This window comes from Electrophorus electricus, chromosome 15 (assembly GCF_041902795.1).
Source record: "Electrophorus electricus isolate QZ-2024a chromosome 15, ASM4190279v1, whole genome shotgun sequence".
Taxonomy (NCBI): Eukaryota; Metazoa; Chordata; class Actinopteri; order Gymnotiformes; family Gymnotidae; genus Electrophorus; species Electrophorus electricus.
In genome coordinates, this window is record NC_137511.1 from 21,213,988 (window position 1) to 21,240,108 (window position 26,121).

Here is a 26,121-nt window from a genome sequence, read left to right on the forward strand (position 1 = left end):
GCTTTCTATTCGCCTTAAATACTGTTTCAGGGCAAGAGATTGTGCTTTGTACTAAAATGTATTGCATTATAAGAAAAATCTTAAATTGAAATTCTGTCCTTTACCTTTTTCACACTTTGAAACATCTTTATATTCACCTTAAACACTGTTTCAGGGCAATAGATTGTGCGATGGACTAAATTGTAATGCAATATAAGAAGAATCTTTACTTTGAAACTCTGTGCTTTACCTTTTTCATAATTTGAAACAGCTTTGTATTCGCCTTAAACACTGTTTCAGGGCAAGAGATTGTGTTTTAGACTAAAACGTAATGCTTTATAAGAAGAATCTTATTTTGAAACTCTTTTCTTTACCTTTTTCACACTATGAAACAGCTTTGTATTCGCCTTAAACACTGTTTCAGGGCAAGAGATTGTGCTTTCGACTAAATTATAATGCAATATAAGAAGAATCTTTACTTCGAAACTCTGTTCTTTACTTTTTTCACACTATGAAACAGCTTTCTATTCGCCTTAAATACTGTTTCAGGGCAAGAGATTGTGCTTTGTACTAAAATGTATTGCATTATAAGAAAAATCTTAAATTGAAATTCTGTCCTTTACCTTTTTCACACTTTGAAACATCTTTATATTCACCTTAAACACTGTTTCAGGGCAATAGATTGTGCGATGGACTAAATTGTAATGCGTTATAAGAAGAATCTTTACTTTGAAACTGTCCATTACATTTTTCATAATTTGAAACAGATTTGTATTCACCTTAAACACTGTTTCAGGGCAAGAGATTGTGTTTTAGACTAAAACGTAATGCTTTATAAGAAGAATCTTATTTTGAAACTCTTTTCTTTACCTTTTTCACACTATGAAACAGCTTTGTATTCGCCTTAAACACTGTTTCAGGTCAAGAGATTGTGCTTTGGACTAAATTGTAATGCATTATAAGAAGAATCTTTACTTTGAAACTCTGTTCTTTACCTTTTTCACACTATGAAACAGCTTTGTATTCGAATTAAACATTGTTTCAGCGCAAGAGATTGTGCTTTGTACTAAAATGTATTGCATTATAAGAAAAATATTAAATTGAAATTCTGTTCTTTACCTTTTTCACACTGTGAAACAATATTGTAATCACCTTAAACACTGTTTCAGGGCAAGAGATTGTGTTTTCGACTAAAACGTAATGCTTTTTAAGAAGAATCCTTACTTTGAAACTCTGTTCTTTACCTTTTTCACACTATGAAACAGCTTTATATTCGCCTTAAACACTGTTTCAGGGCAAGAGATTGTGCTTTAGACTAAAAGGTAAAGCATTATAAGAAGAATCTTTACTTCGAAACTCTGTTCTTTACCTTTTACACACTATGAAACAGCTTTCTGTTCGCCTTAAATACTGTTTCAGGGCAAGAGATTGTGCTTTGTACTAAAATGTAATGCGTTATAAGAAGAATCTTTACTTTGAAACTGTCCATTACCTTTTTCACACTATGAAACAGCTTTCTATTCGCCTTAAATACTGTTTCAGGGCAAGAGATTGTGCTTTGTACTAAAATGTATTGCATTATAAGAAAAATCTTAAATTGAAATTCTGTCCTTTACCTTTTTCACACTTTGAAACATCTTTATATTCACCTTAAACACTGTTTCAGGGCAATAGATTGTGCGATGGACTAAATTGTAATGCAATATAAGAAGAATCTTTACTTTGAAACTCTGTGCTTTACCTTTTTCATAATTTGAAACAGCTTTGTATTCGCCTTAAACACTGTTTCAGGGCAAGATATTGTGTTTTAGACTAAAACGTAATGCTTTATAAGAAGAATCTTATTTTGAAACTCTTTTCTTTACCTTTTTCACACTATGAAACAGCTTTGTATTCGCCTTAAACACTGTTTCAGGGCAAGAGATTGTGCTTTCGACTAAATTATAATGCAATATAAGAAGAATCTTTACTTTGAAACTCTGTGCTTTACCTTTTTCATACTATGAAACTGCCTTGTATTCGACTTAAACATTGTTTCAGCGCAAGAGATTGTGCTTTGTACTAAAATGTATTGCATTATAAGAAAAATCTTAAATTGAAATTCTGTTCTTTACCTTTTTCACACTGTGAAAATATTGTAATCGCCTTAAACACTGTTTCAGGGCAAGAGATTGTGTTTTCGACTAAAACGTAATGCTTTTTAAGAAGAATCCTTACTTTGAAACTCTGTCCTTTACCTTTTTAACACTTTGAAACATCTTTATATTCACCTTAAACACTGTTTCAGGGCAATAGATTGTGCTTTGTACTAAAATGTAATGCGTTATAAGAAGAATCTTTACTTTGAAACTGTCCATTACCGTTTTCATAATTTGAAACAGCTTTGTATTCGCCTTAAACACTGTTTCAGGGCAAGAGATTGTGTTTTAGACTAAAACGTAATGCTTTATAAGAAGAATCTTATTTTGAAACTCTTTTCTTTACCTTTTTCACACTATGAAACAGCTTTGTATTCGCCTTAAACACTGTTTCAGGGCAAGAGATTGTGCTTTGGACTAAATTGTAATGCATTATAAGAAGAATCTTTACTTTGAAACTCTGTTCTTTACCTTTTTCACACTATGAAACAGCTTTGTATTCGAATTAAACATTGTTTCAGCGCAAGAGATTGTGCTTTGTACTAAAATGTATTGCATTATAAGAAAAATATTAAATTGAAATTCTGTTCTTTACCTTTTTCACACTGTGAAACAATATTGTAATCACCTTAAACACTGTTTCAGGGCAAGAGATTGTGTTTTCGACTAAAACGTAATGCTTTTTAAGAAGAATCCTTACTTTGAAACTCTGTTCTTTACCTTTTTCACACTATGAAACAGCTTTATATTCGCCTTAAACACTGTTTCAGGGCAAGAGATTGTGCTTTAGACTAAAAGGTAAAGCATTATAAGAAGAATCTTTACTTCGAAACTCTGTTCTTTACCTTTTTCACACTATGAAACAGCTTTCTGTTCGCCTTAAATACTGTTTCAGGGCAAGAGATTGTGCTTTGTACTAAAATGTAATGCGTTATAAGAAGAATCTTTACTTTGAAACTGTCCATTACCTTTTTCACACTATGAAACAGCTTTCTATTCGCCTTAAATACTGTTTCAGGGCAAGAGATTGTGCTTTGTACTAAAATGTATTGCATTATAAGAAAAATCTTAAATTGAAATTCTGTCCTTTACCTTTTTCACACTTTGAAACATCTTTATATTCACCTTAAACACTGTTTCAGGGCAATAGATTGTGCGATGGACTAAATTGTAATGCAATATAAGAAGAATCTTTACTTTGAAACTCTGTGCTTTACCTTTTTCATAATTTGAAACAGCTTTGTATTCGCCTTAAACACTGTTTCAGGGCAAGAGATTGTGTTTTAGACTAAAACGTAATGCTTTATAAGAAGAATCTTATTTTGAAACTCTTTTCTTTACCTTTTTCACACTATGAAACAGCTTTGTATTCGCCTTAAACACTGTTTCAGGGCAAGAGATTGTGCTTTCGACTAAATTATAAGGCAATATAAGAAGAATCTTTACTTTGAAACTCTGTGCTTTACCTTTTTCATACTATGAAACTGCCTTGTATTCGACTTAAACATTGTTTCAGCGCAAGAGATTGTGCTTTGTACTAAAATGTATTGCATTATAAGAAAAATCTTAAATTGAAATTCTGTTCTTTACCTTTTTCACACTGTGAAACAATATTGTAATCGCCTTAAACACTGTTTCAGGGCAAGAGATTGTGTTTTCGACTAAAACGTAATGCTTTTTAAGAAGAATCCTTACTTTGAAACTCTGTCCTTTACCTTTTTAACACTTTGAAACATCTTTATATTCACCTTAATCACTGTTTCAGGGCAATAGATTGTGCTTTGTACTAAAATGTAATGCGTTATAAGAAGAATCTTTACTTTGAAACTGTCCATTACCTTTTTCATAATTTGAAACAGCTTTGTATTCGCCTTAAACACTGTTTCAGGGCAAGAGATTGTGTTTTAGACTAAAACGTAATGCTTTATAAGAAGAATCTTATTTTGAAACTCTTTTCTTTACCTTTTTCACACTATGAAACAGCTTTGTATTCGCCTTAAACACTGTTTCAGGGCAATAGATTGTGCTTTGTACTAAAATGTAATGCGTTATAAGAAGAATCTTTACTTTGAAACTGTCCATTACCGTTTTCATAATTTGAAACAGCTTTGTATTCGCCTTAAACACTGTTTCAGGGCAAGAGATTGTGTTTTAGACTAAAACGTAATGCTTTATAAGAAGAATCTTATTTTGAAACTCTTTTCTTTACCTTTTTCACACTATGAAACAGCTTTGTATTCGCCTTAAACACTGTTTCAGGGCAAGAGATTGTGCTTTGGACTAAATTGTAATGCATTATAAGAAGAATCTTTACTTTGAAACTCTGTTCTTTACCTTTTTCACACTATGAAACAGCTTTGTATTCGAATTAAACATTGTTTCAGCGCAAGAGATTGTGCTTTGTACTAAAATGTATTGCATTATAAGAAAAATATTAAATTGAAATTCTGTTCTTTACCTTTTTCACACTGTGAAACAATATTGTAATCACCTTAAACACTGTTTCAGGGCAAGAGATTGTGTTTTCGACTAAAACGTAATGCTTTTTAAGAAGAATCCTTACTTTGAAACTCTGTTCTTTACCTTTTTCACACTATGAAACAGCTTTATATTCGCCTTAAACACTGTTTCAGGGCAAGAGATTGTGCTTTAGACTAAAAGGTAAAGCATTATAAGAAGAATCTTTACTTCGAAACTCTGTTCTTTACCTTTTTCACACTATGAAACAGCTTTCTGTTCGCCTTAAATACTGTTTCAGGGCAAGAGATTGTGCTTTGTACTAAAATGTAATGCGTTATAAGAAGAATCTTTACTTTGAAACTGTCCATTACCTTTTTCACACTATGAAACAGCTTTCTATTCGCCTTAAATACTGTTTCAGGGCAAGAGATTGTGCTTTGTACTAAAATGTATTGCATTATAAGAAAAATCTTAAATTGAAATTCTGTCCTTTACCTTTTTCACACTTTGAAACATCTTTATATTCACCTTAAACACTGTTTCAGGGCAATAGATTGTGCGATGGACTAAATTGTAATGCAATATAAGAAGAATCTTTACTTTGAAACTCTGTGCTTTACCTTTTTCATAATTTGAAACAGCTTTGTATTCGCCTTAAACACTGTTTCAGGGCAAGAGATTGTGTTTTAGACTAAAACGTAATGCTTTATAAGAAGAATCTTATTTTGAAACTCTTTTCTTTACCTTTTTCACACTATGAAACAGCTTTGTATTCGCCTTAAACACTGTTTCAGGGCAAGAGATTGTGCTTTCGACTAAATTATAATGCAATATAAGAAGAATCTTTACTTTGAAACTCTGTGCTTTACCTTTTTCATACTATGAAACTGCCTTGTATTCGACTTAAACATTGTTTCAGCGCAAGAGATTGTGCTTTGTACTAAAATGTATTGCATTATAAGAAAAATCTTAAATTGAAATTCTGTTCTTTACCTTTTTCACACTGTGAAACAATATTGTAATCGCCTTAAACACTGTTTCAGGGCAAGAGATTGTGTTTTCGACTAAAACGTAATGCTTTTTAAGAAGAATCCTTACTTTGAAACTCTGTCCTTTACCTTTTTAACACTTTGAAACATCTTTATATTCACCTTAATCACTGTTTCAGGGCAATAGATTGTGCTTTGTACTAAAATGTAATGCGTTATAAGAAGAATCTTTACTTTGAAACTGTCCATTACCTTTTTCATAATTTGAAACAGCTTTGTATTCGCCTTAAACACTGTTTCAGGGCAAGAGATTGTGTTTTAGACTAAAACGTAATGCTTTATAAGAAGAATCTTATTTTGAAACTCTTTTCTTTACCTTTTTCACACTATGAAACAGCTTTGTATTCGCCTTAAACACTGTTTCAGGGCAAGAGATTGTGCTTTGGACTAAATTGTAATGCATTATAAGAAGAATCTTTACTTTGAAACTCTGTTCTTTACCTTTTTCACACTATGAAACAGCTTTGTATTCGAATTAAACATTGTTTCAGCGCAAGAGATTGTGCTTTGTACTAAAATGTATTGCATTATAAGAAAAATATTAAATTGAAATTCTGTTCTTTATCTTTTTCACACTGTGAAACAATATTGTAATCACCTTAAACACTGTTTCAGGGCAAGAGATTGTGTTTTCGACTAAAACGTAATGCTTTTTAAGAAGAATCCTTACTTTGAAACTCTGTTCTTTACCTTTTTCACACTATGAAACAGCTTTATATTCGCCTTAAACACTGTTTCAGGGCAAGAGATTGTGCTTTAGACTAAAAGGTAAAGCATTATAAGAAAAATCTTTACTTCGAAACTGTTCTTTACTTTTTTCACACTATGAAACAGCTTTCTATTCGCCTTAAATACTGTTTCAGGGCAAGAGATTGTGCTTTGTACTAAAATGTAATGCGTTATAAGAAGAATCTTTACTTTGAAACTGTCCATTACCTTTTTCACACTATGAAACAGCTTTCTATTCGCCTTAAATACTGTTTCAGGGCAAGAGATTGTGCTTTAGACTAAAACGTAAAGCATTATAAGAAGAATCTTTACTTTGAAACTCTGTCCTTTACCTTTTTAACACTTTGAAACATCTTTATATTCACCTTAAACACTGTTTCAGGGCAATAGATTGTGCTTTGTACTAAAATGTAATGCGTTATAAGAAGAATCTTTACTTTGAAACTGTCCATTACCTTTTTCATAATTTGAAACAGCTTTGTATTCGCCTTAAACACTGTTTCAGGGCAAGAGATTGTGTTTTAGACTAAAACGTAATGCTTTATAAGAAGAATCTTATTTTGAAACTATTTTCTTTACCTTTTTCACACTATGAAACAGCTTTGTATTCGCCTTAAACACTGTTTCAGGGCAAGAGATTGTGCTTTGGACTAAATTGTAATGCATTATAAGAAGAATCTTTACTTTGAAACTCTGTTCTTTACCTTTTTCACACTATGAAACAGCTTTGTATTCGAATTAAACATTGTTTCAGCGCAAGAGATTGTGCTTTGTACTAAAATGTATTGCATTATAAGAAAAATATTAAATTGAAATTCTGTTCTTTACCTTTTTCACACTGTGAAACAATATTGTAATCACCTTAAACACTGTTTCAGGGCAAGAGATTGTGTTTTCGACTAAAACGTAATGCTTTTTAAGAAGAATCCTTACTTTGAAACTCTGTTCTTTACCTTTTTCACACTATGAAACAGCTTTATATTCGCCTTAAACACTGTTTCAGGGCAAGAGATTGTGCTTTAGACTAAAAGGTAAAGCATTATAAGAAAAATCTTTACTTCGAAACTGTTCTTTACTTTTTTCACACTATGAAACAGCTTTCTATTCGCCTTAAATACTGTTTCAGGGCAAGAGATTGTGCTTTGTACTAAAATGTAATGCGTTATAAGAAGAATCTTTACTTTGAAACTGTCCATTACCTTTTTCACACTATGAAACAGCTTTCTATTCGCCTTAAATACTGTTTCAGGGCAAGAGATTGTGCTTTGTACTAAAATGTATTGCATTATAAGAAAAATCTTAAATTGAAATTCTGTCCTTTACCTTTTTCACACTTTGAAACATCTTTATATTCACCTTAAACACTGTTTCAGGGCAATAGATTGTGCGATGGACTAAATTGTAATGCAATATAAGAAGAATCTTTACTTTGAAACTTTGTGCTTTACCTTTTTCATAATTTGAAACAGCTTTGTATTCGCCTTAAACACTGTTTCAGGGCAAGAGATTGTGTTTTAGACTAAAACGTAATGCTTTATAAGAAGAATCTTATTTTGAAACTCTTTTCTTTACCTTTTTCACACTATGAAACAGCTTTGTATTCGCCTTAAACACTGTTTCAGGGCAAGAGATTGTGCTTTGGACTAAATTGTAATGCAATATAAGAAGAATCTTTACTTTGAAACTCTGTGCTTTACCTTTTTCATACTATGAAACTGCCTTGTATTCGACTTAAACATTGTTTCAGCGCAAGAGATTGTGCTTTGTACTAAAATGTATTGCATTATAAGAAAAATCTTAAATTGAAATTCTGTTCTTTACCTTTTTCACACTGTGAAACAATATTGTAATCGCCTTAAACACTGTTTCAGGGCAAGAGATTGTGTTTTCGACTAAAACCTAATGCTTTTTAAGAAGAATCCTTACTTTGAAACTCTGTTCTTTACCTTTTTCACAGTATGAAACAGCTTTATATTCACCTTAAACAATGTTTCAGGGCAAGAGATTGTGCTTTAGACTAAAACGTAAAGCATTATAAGAAGAATCTTTACTTTGAAACTCTGTCCTTTACCTTTTTAACACTTTGAAACATCTTTATATTCACCTTAAACACTGTTTCAGGGCAATAGATTGTGCTTTGTACTAAAATGTAATGCGTTATAAGAAGAATCTTTACTTTGAAACTGTCCATTACCTTTTTCATAATTTGAAACAGCTTTGTATTCGCCTTAAACTCTGTTTCAGGGCAAGAGATTGTGTTTTAGACTAAAACTTAATGCTTTATAAGAAGAATCTTATTTTGAAACTCTTTTCTTTACCTTTTTCACACTATGAAACAGCTTTGTATTCGCCTTAAACACTGTTTCAGGGCAAGAGATTGTGCTTTGGACTAAATTGTAATGCATTATAAGAAGAATCTTTACTTTGAAACTCTGTTCTTTACCTTTTTCACACTATGAAACAGCTTTGTATTCGAATTAAACATTGTTTCAGCGCAAGAGATTGTGCTTTGTACTAAAATGTATTGCATTATAAGAAAAATATTAAATTGAAATTCTGTTCTTTACCTTTTTCACACTGTGAAACAATATTGTAATCACCTTAAACACTGTTTCAGGGCAAGAGATTGTGTTTTCGACTAAAACGTAATGCTTTTTAAGAAGAATCCTTACTTTGAAACTCTGTTCTTTACCTTTTTCACAGTATGAAACAGCTTTGTATTTGCCTTAAACACTGTTTCAGGGCAAGAGATTGTGTTTTCGACTAAAACGTAATGCTTTTTAAGAATAATCCTTACTTTGAAACTCTGTTCTTTACCTTTTTCACACTATGAAACAGCTTTCTATTCGCCTTAAACACTGTTTCAGGGCAAGAGATTGTGCTTTGTACTAAAATGTAATGCATTATGAGAAGAATCTTTACTTGGAAACTCTGTGCTTTACCTTTTTCACACTTTGAAACATCTTTATATTCACCTTAAACACTGTTTCAGGGCAAGAGATTGTGCTTTGTACTAAAATGTAATGCGTTATAAGAAGAATCTTTACTTTGAAACTGTCCATTACCTTTTTCACACTATGAAACAGCTTTCTATTCGCCTTAAATACTGTTTCAGGGCAAGAGATTGTGCTTTGTACTAAAATGTATTGCATTATAAGAAAAATCTTAAATTGAAATTCTGTCCTTTACCTTTTTCACACTTTGAAACATCTTTATATTCACCTTAAACACTGTTTCAGGGCAATAGATTGTGCGATGGACTAAATTGTAATGCAATATAAGAAGAATCTTTACTTTGAAACTCTGTGCTTTACCTTTTTCACACTATGAAACAGCTTTGTATTCGACTTCAACATTGTTTCAGCGCAAGAGATTGTGCTTTGTAATAAAATGTATTGCATTATAAGAAAAATCTTAAATTGAAATTCTGTTCTTTACCTTTTTCACACTGTGAAACAATATTGTAATCGCCTTAAACACTGTTTCAGGGCAAGAGATTGTGTTTTCGACTAAAACGTAATGCTTTTTAAGAAGAATCCTTACTTTGAAACTCTGTTCTTTACCTTTTTCACACTATGAAACAGCTTTATATTCGCCTTAAACACTGTTTCAGGGCAAGAGATTGTGCTTTAGACTAAAACGTAAAGCATTATAAGAAGAATCTTTACTTTGAAACTGTTCTTTACCTTTTTCACACTATGAAACAGCTTTCTATTCGCCTTAAACACTGTTTCAGGGCAAGAGATTGTGCTTTGTACTAAAATGTAATGCATTATGAGAAGAATCTTTACTTTGAAACTCTGTCCTTTACCTTTTTCACACTTTGAAACATCTTTATATTCACCTTAAACACTGTTTCAGGGCAATAGATTGTGTGATGGACTAAAATGTAATGCGTTATAAGAAGAATCTTTACTTTGAAACTGTCCATTACCTTTTTCATAATTTGAAACAGCTTTGCATTCACCTTAAACACTGTTTCAGGGCAAGAGATTGTGTTTTAGACTAAAACGTAATGCTTTATAAGAAGAATCTTATTTTGAAACTCTTTTCTTTACCTTTTTCACACTATGAAACAGCTTTCTATTCGCCTTAAACACTGTTTCAGGGCAAGAGATTGTGCTTTCGACTAAATTATAATGCAATATAAGAAGAATCTTTACTTTGAAACTCTGTGCTTTACCTTTTTCATACTATGAAACTGCCTTGTATTCGACTTAAACATTGTTTCAGCGCAAGAGATTGTGCTTTGTACTAAAATGTATTGCATTATAAGAAAAATCTTAAATTGAAATTCTGTTCTTTACCTTTTTCACACTGTGAAACAATATTGTAATCGCCTTAAACACTGTTTCAGGGCAAGAGATTGTGTTTTCGACTAAAACGTAATGCTTTTTAAGAAGAATCCTTACTTTGAAACTCTGTTCTTTACCTTTTTCACAGTATGAAACAGCTTTATATTCACCTTAAACAATGTTTCAGGGCAAGAGATTGTGCTTTAGACTAAAACGTAAAGCATTATAAGAAGAATCTTTACTTTGAAACTCTGTCCTTTACCTTTTTAACACTTTGAAACATCTTTATATTCACCTTAAACACTGTTTCAGGGCAATAGATTGTGCTTTGTACTAAAATGTATTGCGTTATAAGAAGAATCTTTACTTTGAAACTGTCCATTACCTTTTTCATAATTTGAAACAGCTTTGTATTCGCCTTAAACACTGTTTCAGGGCAAGAGATTGTGTTTTAGACTAAAACGTAATGCTTTATAAGAAGAATCTTATTTTGAAACTCTTTTCTTTACCTTTTTCACACTATGAAACAGCTTTGTATTCGCCTTAAACACTGTTTCAGGGCAAGAGATTGTGCTTTGGACTAAATTGTAATGCATTATAAGAAGAATCTTTACTTTGAAACTCTGTTCTTTACCTTTTTCACACTATGAAACAGCTTTGTATTCGAATTAAACATTGTTTCAGCGCAAGAGATTGTGCTTTGTACTAAAATGTATTGCATTATAAGAAAAATATTAAATTGAAATTCTGTCCTTTACCTTTTTCACACTTTGAAACATCTTTATATTCACCTTAAACACTGTTTCAGGGCAATAGATTGTGCGATGGACTAAATTGTAATGCAATATAAGAAGAATCTTTACTTTGAAACTCTGTGCTTTACCTTTTTCATAATTTGAAACAGCTTTGTATTCGCCTTAAACACTGTTTCAGGGCAAGAGATTGTGTTTTAGACTAAAACGTAATGCTTTATAAGAAGAATCTTATTTTGAAACTCTTTTCTTTACCTTTTTCACACTATGAAACAGCTTTGTATTCGCCTTAAACACTGTTTCAGGGCAAGAGATTGTGCTTTATACTAAAATGTAATGCATTATGAGAAGAATCTTTACTTTGAAACTCTGTCCTTTACCTTTTTCACACTTTGAAACATCTTTATATTCACCTTAAACACTGTTTCAGGGCAAGAGATTGTGCTTTGTACTAAAATGTAATGCGTTATAAGAAGAATCTCTACTTTGAAACTGTCCATTACCTTTTTCACACTATGAAACAGCTTTGTATTCACCTTAAACACTGTTTCAGGGCAAGAGATTGTGCTTTGGACTAAAATGTATTGCATTATAAGAAAAATATTAAATTGAAATTCTGTTCTTTACCTTTTTCACACTGTGAAACAATATAGTAATCACCTTAAACACTGTTTCAGGGCAAGAGATTGTGTTTTCGACTAAAACGTAATGCTTTTTAAGAAGAATCCTTACTTTGAAACTCTGTTCTTTACCTTTTTCACAGTATGAAGCAGCTTTGTATTTGCCTTAAACACTGTTTCAGGGCAAGAGATTGTGTTTTCGACTAAAACGTAATGCTTTTTAAGAAGAATCCTTACTTTGAAACTCTGTTCTTTACCTTTTTCACACTATGAAACAGCTTTATATTCGCCTTAAACACTGTTTCAGGGCAAGAGATTGTGCTTTAGACTAAAACGTAAAGCATTATAAGAAGAATCTTTACTTTGAAACTCTGTTCTTTACCGTTTTCACACTATGAAACAGCTTTCTATTCGCCTTAAACACTGTTTCAGGGCAAGAGATTGTGCTTTGTACTAAAATGTAATGCATTATGAGAAGAATCTTCACTTTGAAACTCTGTGCTTTACCTTTTTAACACTATGAAACATCTTTCTATTCGCCTTAAACACTGTTTCAGGGCAAGAGATTGTGCTTTGTACTAAAATGTAATGCGTTATAAGAAGAATCTTTACTTTGAAACTGTCCATTACATTTTTCATAATTTGAAACAGATTTGTATTCGCCTTAAACACTGTTTCAGGGCAAGAGATTGTGTTTTATACTAAAACGTAATGCTTTATAAGAAGAATCTTATTTTGAAACTCTTTTCTTTACCTTTTTCACACTATGAAACAGCTTTGTATTCGCCTTAAACACTGTTTCAGGTCAAGAGATTGTGCTTTGGACTAAATTGTAATGCATTATAAGAAGAATCTTTACTTTGAAACTCTGTTCTTTACCTTTTTCACACTATGAAACAGCTTTGTATTCGAATTAAACATTGTTTCAGCGCAAGAGATTGTGCTTTGTACTAAAATGTAATGCGTTATAAGAAGAATCTCTACTTTGAAACTGTCCATTACCTTTTTCACACTATGAAAGAGCTTTGTATTCACCTTAAACACTGTTTCAGGGCAAGAGATTGTGCTTTGGACTAAATTGTAATGCATTATAAGAAGAATCTTTACTTTGAAACTCTGTGCTTTACCTTTTTCACACTATGAAACAGCTTTGTATTCGACTTCAACATTGTTTCAGCGCAAGAGATTGTGCTTTGTAATAAAATGTATTGCATTATAAGAAAAATCTTAAATTGAAATTCTGTCCTTTACCTTTTTCACACTTTGAAACATCTTTATATTCACCTTAAACACTGTTTCAGGGCAATAGATTATGCGATGGACTAAAATGTAATGCGTTATAAGAAGAATCTTTACTTTGAAACTGTCCATTACCTTTTTCATAATTTGAAACAGCTTTGTATTCACCTTAAACACTGTTTCAGGGCAAGAGATTGTGTTTTAGACTAAAACGTAATGCTTTATATGAAGAATCTTTACTTTGAAACTCTGTGCTTTACCTTTTTCACACTATGAAACAGCTTTGTATTCGACTTAAACATTGTTTCAGCGCAAGAGATTGTGCTTTGTACTAAAATGTATTGCATTATAAGAAAAATATTAAATTGAAATTCTGTTCTTTACCTTTTTCACACTGTGAAACAATATAGTAATCACCTTAAACACTGTTTCAGGGCAAGAGATTGTGTTTTCGACTAAAACGTAATGCTTTTTAAGAAGAATCCTTACTTTGAAACTCTGTTCTTTACCTTTTTCACAGTATGAAGCAGCTTTGTATTTGCCTTAAACACTGTTTCAGGGCAAGAGATTGTGTTTTCGACTAAAACGTAATGCTTTTTAAGAAGAATCCTTACTTTGAAACTCTGTTCTTTACCTTTTTCACACTATGAAACAGCTTTATATTCGCCTTAAACACTGTTTCAGGGCAAGAGATTGTGCTTTAGACTAAAACGTAAAGCATTATAAGAAGAATCTTTACTTTGAAACTCTGTTCTTTACCGTTTTCACACTATGAAACAGCTTTCTATTCGCCTTAAACACTGTTTCAGGGCAAGAGATTGTGCTTTGTACTAAAATGTAATGCATTATGAGAAGAATCTTCACTTTGAAACTCTGTGCTTTACCTTTTTAACACTATGAAACATCTTTCTATTCGCCTTAAACACTGTTTCAGGGCAAGAGATTGTGCTTTGTACTAAAATGTAATGCGTTATAAGAAGAATCTTTACTTTGAAACTGTCCATTACATTTTTCATAATTTGAAACAGATTTGTATTCGCCTTAAACACTGTTTCAGGGCAAGAGATTGTGTTTTAGACTAAAACGTAATGCTTTATAAGAAGAATCTTATTTTGAAACTCTTTTCTTTACCTTTTTCACACTATGAAACAGCTTTGTATTCGCCTTAAACACTGTTTCAGGTCAAGAGATTGTGCTTTGGACTAAATTGTAATGCATTATAAGAAGAATCTTTACTTTGAAACTCTGTTCTTTACCTTTTTCACACTATGAAACAGCTTTGTATTCGAATTAAACATTGTTTCAGCGCACGAGATTGTGCTTTGTACTAAAATGTATTGCATTATAAGAAAAATATTAAATTGAAATTCTGTTCTTTACCTTTTTCACACTGTGAAACAATATTGTAATCACCTTAAACACTGTTTCAGGGCAAGAGATTGTGCTTTGTACTAAAATGTAATGCTTTTTAAGAAGAATCCTTACTTTGAAACTCTGTTCTTTACTTTTTTCACACTATGAAACAGCTTTCTATTCGCCTTAAATACTGTTTCAGGGCAAGAGATTGTGCTTTGTACTAAAATGTAATGCGTTATAAGAAGAATCTTTACTTTGAAACTGTCCATTACCTTTTTCACACTATGAAACAGCTTTCTATTCGCCTTAAATACTGTTTCAGGGCAAGAGATTGTGCTTTGTACTAAAATGTATTGCATTATAAGAAGAATCTTTACTTTGAAACTCTGTGCTTTACCTTTTTCACACTATGAAACAGCTTTGTATTCACCTTAAACACTGTTTCAGGGCAAGAGATTGTGTTTTCGACTAAAACGTAATGCTTTTTAAGAAGAATCCTTACTTTGAAACTCTGTTCTTTACCTTTTTCACAGTATGAAACAGCTTTGTATTTGCCTTAAACACTGTTTCAGGGCAAGAGATTGTGTTTTCGACTAAAACGTAATGCTTTATAAGAAGAATCTTATTTTGAAACTCTGTTCTTTACCTTTTTCACACTATGAAACAGCTTTGTATTCGCCTTAAACACTGTTTCAGGGCAAGAGATTGTGCTTTGTACTAAAATGTAATGCGTTATAAGAAGAATCTTTACTTTGAAACTGTCCATTACCTTTTTCACACTATGAAACAGCTTTCTATTCGCCTTAAATACTGTTTCAGGGCAAGAGATTGTGCTTTGTACTAAAATGTATTGCATTATAAGAAAAATCTTAAATTGAAATTCTGTCCTTTACCTTTTTCACACTTTGAAACATCTTTATATTCACCTTAAACACTGTTTCAGGGCAATAGATTGTGCGATGGACTAAATTGTAATGCAATATAAGAAGAATCTTTACTTTGAAACTCTGTGCTTTACCTTTTTCATAATTTGAAACAGCTTTGTATTCGCCTTAAACACTGTTTCAGGGCAAGAGATTGTGCTTTAGACTAAAACGTAAAGCATTATAAGAAGAATCTTTACTTTGAAACTGTTCTTTACCTTTTTCACACTATGAAACAGCTTTCTATTCGCCTTAAACACTGTTTCAGGGCAAGAGATTGTGCTTTGTACTAAAATGTAATGCATTATGAGAAGAATCTTTACTTTGAAACTCTGTCCTTTACCTTTTTCACACTTTGAAACATCTTTATATTCACCTTAAACACTGTTTCAGGGCAATAGATTGTGTGATGGACTAAAATGTAATGCGTTATAAGAAGAATCTTTACTTTGAAACTGTCCATTACCTTTTTCATAATTTGAAACAGCTTTGCATTCACCTTAAACACTGTTTCAGGGCAAGAGATTGTGTTTTAGACTAAAACGTAATGCTTTATAAGAAGAATCTTATTTTGAAACTCTTTTCTTTACCTTTTTCACACTATGAAACAGCTTTCTATTCGCCTTAAACACTGTTTCAGGGCAAGAGCTTGTGTTTTCGACTAAAACGTAATGCTTTTTAAGAAGAATCCTTACTTTGAAACTCTGTTCTTTACCTTTTTCACACTATGAAACAGCTTTCTATTCGCCTTAAACACTGTTTCAGGGCAAGAGATTGTGCTTTGTACTAAAATGTAATGCGTTATAAGAAGAATCTTTACTTTGAAACTGTCCATTACCTTTTTCACACTATGAAACAGCTTTGTATTCACCTTAAACACTGTTTCAGGGCAAGAGATTGTGTTTTCGACTAAAACGTAATGCTTTTTAAGAAGAATCCTTACTTTGAAACTCTGTTCTTTACCTTTTTCATAATTTGAAACAGCTTTCTATTCGCCTTAAATACTGTTTCAGGGCAAGAGATTGTGCTTTGTACTAAAATGTAATGCATTATAAGAAGAATCTTAACTTTGAAACTGTCCATTACCTTTTTCACACTATGAAAGAGCTTTGTATTCACCTTAAACACTGTTTCAGGGCAAGAGATTGTGCTTTGTACTAAAATGTATTGCATTATAAGAAACATCTTAAATTGAAATTCTGTTCTTTACCTTTTTCACACTGTGAAACAATATTGTAATCGCCTTAAACACTGTTTCAGGGCAAGAGATTGTGTTTTCGACTAAAACGTAATGCTTTTTAAGAAGAATCCTTACTTTGAAACTCTGTTCTTTACCTTTTTCACAGTATGAAACAGCTTTGTATTTGCCTTAAACACTGTTTCAGGGCAAGAGATTGTGTTTTCGACTAAAACGTAATGCTTTATAAGAATCTTATTTTGAAACTCTTTTCTTTACCTTTTTCACACTATGAAACAGCTTTGTATTCACCTTAAACACTGTTTCAGGGCAAGAGATTGTGCTTTGGACTAAATTGTAATGAATTATAAGAAGAATCTTTACTTTGAAACTCTGTGCTTTACCTTTTTCACACTATGAAACATCTTTCTATTCGCCTTAAACACTGTTTCAGGGCAAGAGATTGTGCTTTGTACTAAAATGTAATGCGTTATAAGAAGAATCTTTACTTTGAAACTGTCCATTACCTTTTTCATAATTTGAAACAGCTTTGTATTCGCCTTAAACACTGTTTCAGGGCAAGAGATTGTGTTTTAGACTAAAACGTAATGCTTTATAAGAAGAATCTTATTTTGAAACTCTTTTCTTTACCTTTTTCACACTATGAAACAGCTTTGTATTCGCCTTAAACACTGTTTCAGGGCAAGAGATTGTGCTTTGGACTAAATTGTAATGCATTATAAGAAGAATCTTTACTTTGAAACTCTGTTCTTTACCTTTTTCACACTATGAAACAGCTTTGTATTCGAATTAAACATTGTTTCAGCGCAAGAGATTGTGCTTTGTACTAAAATGTACTGCATTATAAGAAAAATATTAAATTGAAATTCTGTTCTTTACCTTTTTCACATTGTGAAACAATATTGTAATCACCTTAAACACTGTTTCAGGGCAAGAGATTGTGTTTTCGACTAAAACGTAATGCTTTTTAAGAAGAATCCTTACTTTGAAACTCTGTTCTTTACCTTTTTCACAGTATGAAACAGCTTTGTATTTGCCTTAAACACTGTTTCAGGGCAAGAGATTGTGTTTTCGACTAAAACGTAATGCTTTTTAAGAATAATCCTTACTTTGAAACTCTGTTCTTTACCTTTTTCACACTATGAAACAGCTTTATATTCGCCTTAAACACTATTTCAGGGCAAGAGATTGTGCTTTAGACTAAAACGTAAAGCATTATAAGAAGAATCTTTACTTTGAAACTCTGTTCTTTACCTTTTTCACACTATGAAACAGCTTTCTATTCACCTTAAACACTGTTTCAGGGCAAGAGATTGTGCTTTGTACTAAAATGTAATGCATTATGAGAAGAATCTTTACTTTGAAACTCTATCCTTTACCTTTTTCACACTTTGAAACATCTTTATATTCACCTTAAACACTGTTTCAGGGCAAGAGATTGTGCTTTGTACTAAAATGTAATGCGTTATAAGAAGAATCTCTACTTTGAAACTGTCCATTACCTTTTTCACACTATGAAAGAGCTTTGTATTCACCTTAAACACTGTTTCAGGGCAAGAGATTGTGCTTTGGACTAAATTGTAATGCATTATAAGAAGAATCTTTACTTTGAAACTCTGTGCTTTACCTTTTTCACACTATGAAACAGCTTTGTATTCGACTTCAACATTGTTTCAGCGCAAGAGATTGTGCTTTGTAATAAAATGTATTGCATTATAAGAAAAATCTTAAATTGAAATTCTGTTCTTTACCTTTTTCACACTGTGAAACAATATTGTAATCGCCTTAAACACTGTTTCAGGGCAAGAGATTGTGTTTTCGACTAAAACGTAATGCTTTTTAAGAAGAATCCTTACTTTGAAACTCTGTTCTTTACCTTTTTCACAGTATGAAACAGCTTTGTATTTGCCTTAAACACTGTTTCAGGGCAAGAGATTGTGTTTTCGACTAAAACGTAATGCTTTTTAAGAATAATCCTTACTTTGAAACTCTGTTCTTTACCTTTTTCACACTATGAAACAGCTTTCTATTCGCCTTAAACACTGTTTCAGGGCAAGAGATTGTGCTTTGAACTAAAATGTAATGCATTATGAGAAGAATCTTTACTTTGAAACTCTGTGCTTTACCTTTTTCACACTTTGAAACATCTTTATATTCACCTTAAACACTGTTTCAGGGCAAGAGATTGTGCTTTGTACTAAAATGTAATGCGTTATAAGAAGAATCTCTACTTTGAAACTGTCCATTACCTTTTTCACACTATGAAAGAGCTTTGTATTCACCTTAAACACTGTTTCAGGGCAAGAGATTGTGCTTTGGACTAAATTGTAATGCATTATAAGAAGAATCTTTACTTTGAAACTCTGTGCTTTACCTTTTTCACACTATGAAACAGCTTTGTATTCGACTTCAACATTGTTTCAGCGCAAGAGATTGTGCTTTGTAATAAAATGTATTGCATTATAAGAAAAATCTTAAATTGAAATTCTGTTCTTTACCTTTTTCACACTGTGAAACAATATTGTAATCGCCTTAAACACTGTTTCAGGGCAAGAGATTGTGTTTTCGACTAAAACGTAATGCTTTTTAAGAAGAATCCTTACTTTGAAACTCTGTTCTTTACCTTTTTCACACTATGAAACAGCTTTATATTCGCCTTAAACACTGTTTCAGGGCAAGAGATTGTGCTTTAGACTAAAACGTAAAGCATTATAAGAAGAATCTTTACTTTGAAACTGTTCTTTACCTTTTTCACGCTATGAAACAGCTTTCTATTCGCCTTAAACACTGTTTCAGGGCAAGAGATTGTGCTTTGTACTAAAATGTAATGCATTATGAGAAGAATCTTTACTTTGAGACTGTCCATTACCTTTTTCATAATTTGAAACAGCTTTGTATTCGCCTTAAACACTGTTTCAGGGCAAGAGATTGTGTTTTAGACTAAAACGTAATGCTTTATAAGAAGAATCTTATTTTGAAACTCTTTTCTTTACCTTTTTCACACTATGAAACAGCTTTGTATTCGCCTTAAACACTGTTTCAGGGCAAGAGATTGTGCTTTGGACTAAATTGTAATGCATTATAAGAAGAATCTTTACTTTGAAACTCTGTTCTTTACCTTTTTCACACTATGAAACAGCTTTGTATTCGAATTAAACATTGTTTCAGCGCAAGAGATTGTGCTTTGTACTAAAATGTATTGCATTATAAGAAAAATATTAAATTGAAATTCTGTTCTTTACCTTTTTCACACTGTGAAACAATATTGTAATCGCCTTAAACACTGTTTCAGGGCAAGAGATTGTGTTTTCGACTAAAACGTAATGCTTTTTAAGAAGAATCCTTACTTTGAAACTCTGTTCTTTACTTTTTTCACACTATGAAACAGCTTTCTATTCGCCTTAAATACTGTTTCAGGGCAAGAGATTGTGCTTTGTACTAAAATGTAATGCGTTATGAGAAGAATCTTTACTTTGAAACTGTCCATTACCTTTTTCACACTATGAAACAGCTTTCTATTCGCCTTAAATACTGTTTCAGGGCAAGAGATTGTGCTTTGTACTAAAATGTATTGCATTATAAGAAAAATCTTAAATTGAAATTCTGTCCTTTACCTTTTTCACACTTTGAAACATCTTTATATTCACCTTAAACACTGTTTCAGGGCAATAGATTGTGCGATGGACTAAATTGTAATGCAATATAAGAAGAATCTTTACTTTGAAACTCTGTGCTTTACCTTTTTCATAATTTGAAACAGCTTTGTATTCGCCTTAAACACTGTTTCAGGGCAAGAGATTGTGTTTTAGACTAAAACGTAATGCTTTATAAGAAGAATCTTATTTTGAAACTCTTTTCTTTACCTTTTTCACACTATGAAACAGCTTTGTATTCGCCTTAAACACTGTTTCAGGGCAAGAGATTGTGCTTTATACTAAAATGTAATGCATTATGAGAAGAATATTTACTTTGAAACTCTGTCCTTTACCTTTTTCACACTTTGAAACATCTTTATATTCACCTTAAACACTGTTTCAGGGCAAGAGATTGTGCTTTGTACTAAAATGTAATGCATTATAAGAAGAATCTCTACTTTGAAACTGTCCATTACCTTTTTCACATCATGAAAGAGCTTTGTATTCACCTTAAACACTGTTTCAGGGCAAGAGATTGTGCTTTGGACTAAATTGTAATGCATTATAAGAAGAATCTTTACTTTGAAACTCTGTTCTTTAACTTTTTCACACTATGAAACAGCTTTGTATTCGACTTCAACATTGTTTCAGCGCAAGAGATTGTGCTTTGTAATAAAATGTATTGCATTATAAGAAAAATCTTAAATTGAAATTCTGTTCTTTACCTTTTTCACACTGTGAAACAATATTGTAATCGCCTTAAACACTGTTTCAGGGCAAGAGATTGTGTTTTCGACTAAAACGTAATGCTTTTTAAGAAGAATCCTTACTTTGAAACTCTGTTCTTTACCTTTTTCACACTATGAAACAGCTTTCTATTCGCCTTAAACACTGTTTCAGGGCAAGAGATTGTGCTTTAGACTAAAACGTAAAGCATTATAAGAAGAATCTTTACTTTGAAACTGTTCTTTACCTTTTTCACACTATGAAACAGCTTTCTATTCGCCTTAAACACTGTTTCAGGGCAAGAGATTGTGCTTTGTACTAAAATGTAATGCATTATGAGAAGAATCTTTACTTTGAAACTCTGTCCTTTACCTTTTTCACACTTTGAAACATCTTTATATTCACCTTAAACACTGTTTCAGGGCAATAGATTGTGTGATGGACTAAAATGTAATGCGTTATAAGAAGAATCTTTACTTTGAAACTGTCCATTACCTTTTTCATAATTTGAAACAGCTTTGCATTCACCTTAAACACTGTTTCAGGGCAAGAGATTGTGTTTTAGACTAAAACGTAATGCTTTATAAGAAGAATCTTATTTTGAAACTCTTTTCTTTACCTTTTTCACACTATGAAACAGCTTTCTATTCGCCTTAAACACTGTTTCAGGGCAAGAGCTTGTGTTTTCGACTAAAACGTAATGCTTTTTAAGAAGAATCCTTACTTTGAAACTCTGTTCTTTACCTTTTTCACACTATGAAACAGCTTTCTATTCGCCTTAAACACTGTTTCAGGGCAAGAGATTGTGCTTTAGACTAAAACGTAAAGCATTATAAGAAGAATCTTTACTTTGAAACTGTTCTTTACCTTTTTCACACAATATTGTTTCACAGTGTGAAAAAGGTAAAGAACAGAGTTTCGAAGTAAAGATTCAACTTATAATGCTTTACCTTTTAGTACAAAGCACAATCTCTTGCGCTGAAACAGTGTTTAAGGCGAATACAAAGCTGTTTCATAGTGTGAAAAAGGTAAAGAAAAGAGTTTCAAAATAAGATTCTTCATATAAAGCATTACGTTTTAGTCTAAAACACAATCTCTTGCCCTGAAACAGTGTTTAAGGTGAATACAAAGCTGTTTCAAATTATGAAAAAGGTAATGGACAGTTTCAAAGTAAAGATTCTTCTTATAACGCATTACATTTTAGTCCATCGCACAATCTATTGCCCTGAAACAGTGTTTAAGGTGAATATAAAGATGTTTCAAAGTGTGAAAAAGGTAAAGGACAGAATTTCAATTTAAGATTTTTCTTATTATGCAATACATTTTAGTACAAAGCACAATCTCTTGCGCTGAAACAATGTTTAAGTGGAATACAAAGCTGTTTCATAGTGTGAAAAAGGTAAAGCACAGAATTTCAAAGTAAAGATTCTTCTTATAATGCATTACATTTTAGTACAAAGCACAATCTCTTGCCCTGAAACAGTGTTTAAGGTGAATACAAAGCTGTTTCATAGAGTGAAAAAGGTAAGGCACAGAGTTTCAAAGTAAAGATTCTTCTTATAATGCATTAAATTTTAGTCTAAAGCACAATCTCTTGCCCTGAAACAGTATTTAAGGCGAATAGAAAGCTGTTTCATAGAGTTAAAAAGGTAAAGAACAGAGTTTCAAAGTAAGGATTCTTCTTAAAAAGCATTACGTTTTAGTCCAAAACACAAGCTCTTGCCCTGAAACAGTGTTTAAGGCGAATAGAAAGCTGTTTCATAGTTTGAAAAAAGTAAAGAAAAGAGTTTCAAAATAAGATTCTTCTTATAATACATTACATTTTAGTCTAAAACACAATCTCTTGCCCTGAAACAGTGTTTAAGGTGAATGCAAAGCTGTTTCAAATTATGAAAAAGGTAATGGACAGTTTCAAAGTAAAGATTCTTCTTATAACGCATTACATTTTAGTACAAAGCACAATCTCTTGCCCTGAAACAGTGTTTAAGGCGAATATAAAGCTGTTTCATAGTGTGAAAAAGGTAAAGAACAGAGTTTCAAAGTAAGGATTCTTCTTAAAAAGCATTACGTTTTAGTCGAAAACACAATCTCTTGCCCTGAAACAGTGTTTAAGGCAAATACAAAGCTGTTTCATACTGTGAAAAAGGTAAAGAACAGAGTTTCAAAGTAAGGATTCTTCTTAAAAAGCATTATGTTTTATTCGAAAACACAATCTCTTGCCCTGAAACAGTGTTTAAGGTGATTACAATATTGTTTCACAGTGTGAAAAAGGTAAAGAACAGAATTTCAATTTAATATTTTTCTTATAATGCAATACATTTTAGTACAAAGCACAATCTCTTGCGCTGAAACAATGTTTAAGTCGAATACAAAGCTGTTTCATAGTGTGAAAAAGGTAAAGCACAGAGTTTCAAAGTAAAGATTCTTCTTATAATGCATTACAATTTAGTCCAAAGCACAATCTCTTGAACTGAAACAGTGTTTAAGGCGAATACAAAGCTGTTTCATAGTGTGAAAAAGGTAAAGAAAAGAGTTTCAAAATAAGATTCTTCATATAAAGCATTACGTTTTAGTCTAAAACACAATCTCTTGCCCTGAAACAGTGTTTAAGGCGAATACAAAGCTGTTTCAAATTATGAAAAAGGTAATGGACAGTTTCAAAGTAAAGATTCTTCTTATAACGCATTACATTTTAGTCCATCGCACAATCTATTGCCCTGAAACAGTGTTTAAGGTGAATATAAAGATGTTTCAAAGTGTGAAAAAGGTAAAGGACAGAATTTCAATTTAAGATTTTTCTTATAATGCAATACATTTTAGTACAAAGCACAATCTCTTGCGCTGAAACAATGTTTAAGTTGAATACAAAGCTGTTTCATAGTGTGAAAAAGGTAAAGCACAGAATTTCAAAGTAAAGATTCTTCTTATAATGCATTACATTTTAGTACAAAGCACAATCTCTTGCCCTGAAACAGTGATTAAGGTGAATACAAAGCTGTTTCATAGAGTGAAAAAGGTAAGGCACAGAGTTTCAAAGTAAAGATTCTTCTTATAATGCATTACATTTTAGTACTAAGCACAATCTCTTGCCCTGAAACAGTGTTTAAGGTGAATACAAAGCTCTTTCATAGTGTGAAAAATGTAATGGACAGTTTCAAAGTAAAGATTCTTCTTATAATGCATTAAATTTTAGTCTAAAGCACAATCTCTTGCCCTGAAACAGTATTTAAGGCGAATAGAAAGCTGTTTCATAGTGTTAAAAAGGTAAAGAACAGAGTTTCAAAGTAAGGATTCTTCTTAAAAAGCATTACGTTTTAGTCGAAAACACAAGCTCTTGCCCTGAAACAGTGTTTAAGGCGAATAGAAAGCTGTTTCATAGTTTGAAAAAGGTAAAGAAAAGAGTTTCAAAATAAGATTCTTCTTATAAAGCATTACATTTTAGTCTAAAACACAATCTCTTGCCCTGAAACAGTGTTTAAGGCGAATAGAAAGCTGTTTCATAGTGTGAAAAAGGCAAAGAACAGAGTTTCAAAGTAAAGATTCTTCTTATAACGCATTACATTTTAGTCCATCGCACAATCTATTGCCCTGAAACAGTGTTTAAGGTGAATATAAAGATGTTTCAAAGTGTGAAAAAGGTAAAGAACAGAGTTTTGAAGTAAAGATTCTTCTTATAACGCTTTACCTTTTAGTCTAAAGCACAATCTCTTGCCCTGAAACAGTGTTTAAGGCGAATACAAAGCTGTTTCATACTGTTAAAAAGGTAAAGAACAGAGTTTCAAAGTAAGGATTCTTCTTAAAAAGCATTACGTTTTAGTCGAAAACACAAGCTCTTGCCCTGAAACAGTGTTTAAGGCAAATACAAAGCTGTTTCATACTGTGAAAAAGGTAAAGAACAGAGTTTCAAAGTAAGGATTCTTCTTAAAAAGCATTACGTTTTATTCGAAAACACAATCTCTTGCCCTGAAACAGTGTTTAAGGTGATTACAATATTGTTTCACAGTGTGAAAAAGGTAAAGAACAGAATTTCAATTTAATATTTTTCTTATAATGCAATACATTTTAGTACAAAGCACAATCTCTTGCGCTGAAACAATGTTTAAGTCGAATACAAAGCTGTTTCATAGTGTGAAAAAGGTAAAGCACAGAGTTTCAAAGTAAAGATTCTTCTTATAATGCATTACAATTTAGTCCAAAGCACAATCTCTTGCCCTGAAACAGTGTTTAAGGCAAATACAAAGCTGTTTCATAGTGTGAAAAAGGTAAAGCACAGAGTTTCAAAGTAAAGATTCTTCTTATAATGCATTACAATTTAGTCCAAAGCACAATCTCTTGCCCTGAAACAGAGTTTAAGGCGAATACAAAGCTGTTTCATAGTGTGAAAAAGGTAAAGAACAGAGTTTCAAAGTAAGGATTCTTCTTAAAAAGCATTACGTTTTAGTCGAAAACACAATCTCTTGCCCTGAAACAGTGTTTAAGGCAAATACAAAGCTGTTTCATACTGTGAAAAAGGTAAAGAACAGAGTTTCAAAGTAAGGATTCTTCTTAAAAAGCATTACGTTTTAGTCGAAAACACAATCTCTTGCCCTGAAACAGTGTTTAAGGCGATTACAATATTGTTTCACAGTGTGAAAAAGGTAAAGAACAGATTTTCGAAGTAAAGATTCAACTTATAATGCTTTACCTTTTAGTACAAAGCACAATCTCTTGCGCTGAAACAGTGTTTAAGGCGAATACAAAGCTGTTTCATAGTGTGAAAAAGGTAAAGAAAAGAGTTTCAAAATAAGATTCTTCATATAAAGCATTACGTTTTAGTCTAAAACACAATCTCTTGCCCTGAAACAGTGTTTAAGGTGAATACAAAGCTGTTTCAAATTATGAAAAAGGTAATGGACAGTTTCAAAGTAAAGATTCTTCTTATAACGCATTACATTTTAGTCCATCGCACAATCTATTGCCCTGAAACAGTGTTTAAGGTGAATATAAAGATGTTTCAAAGTGTGAAAAAGGTAAAGGACAGAA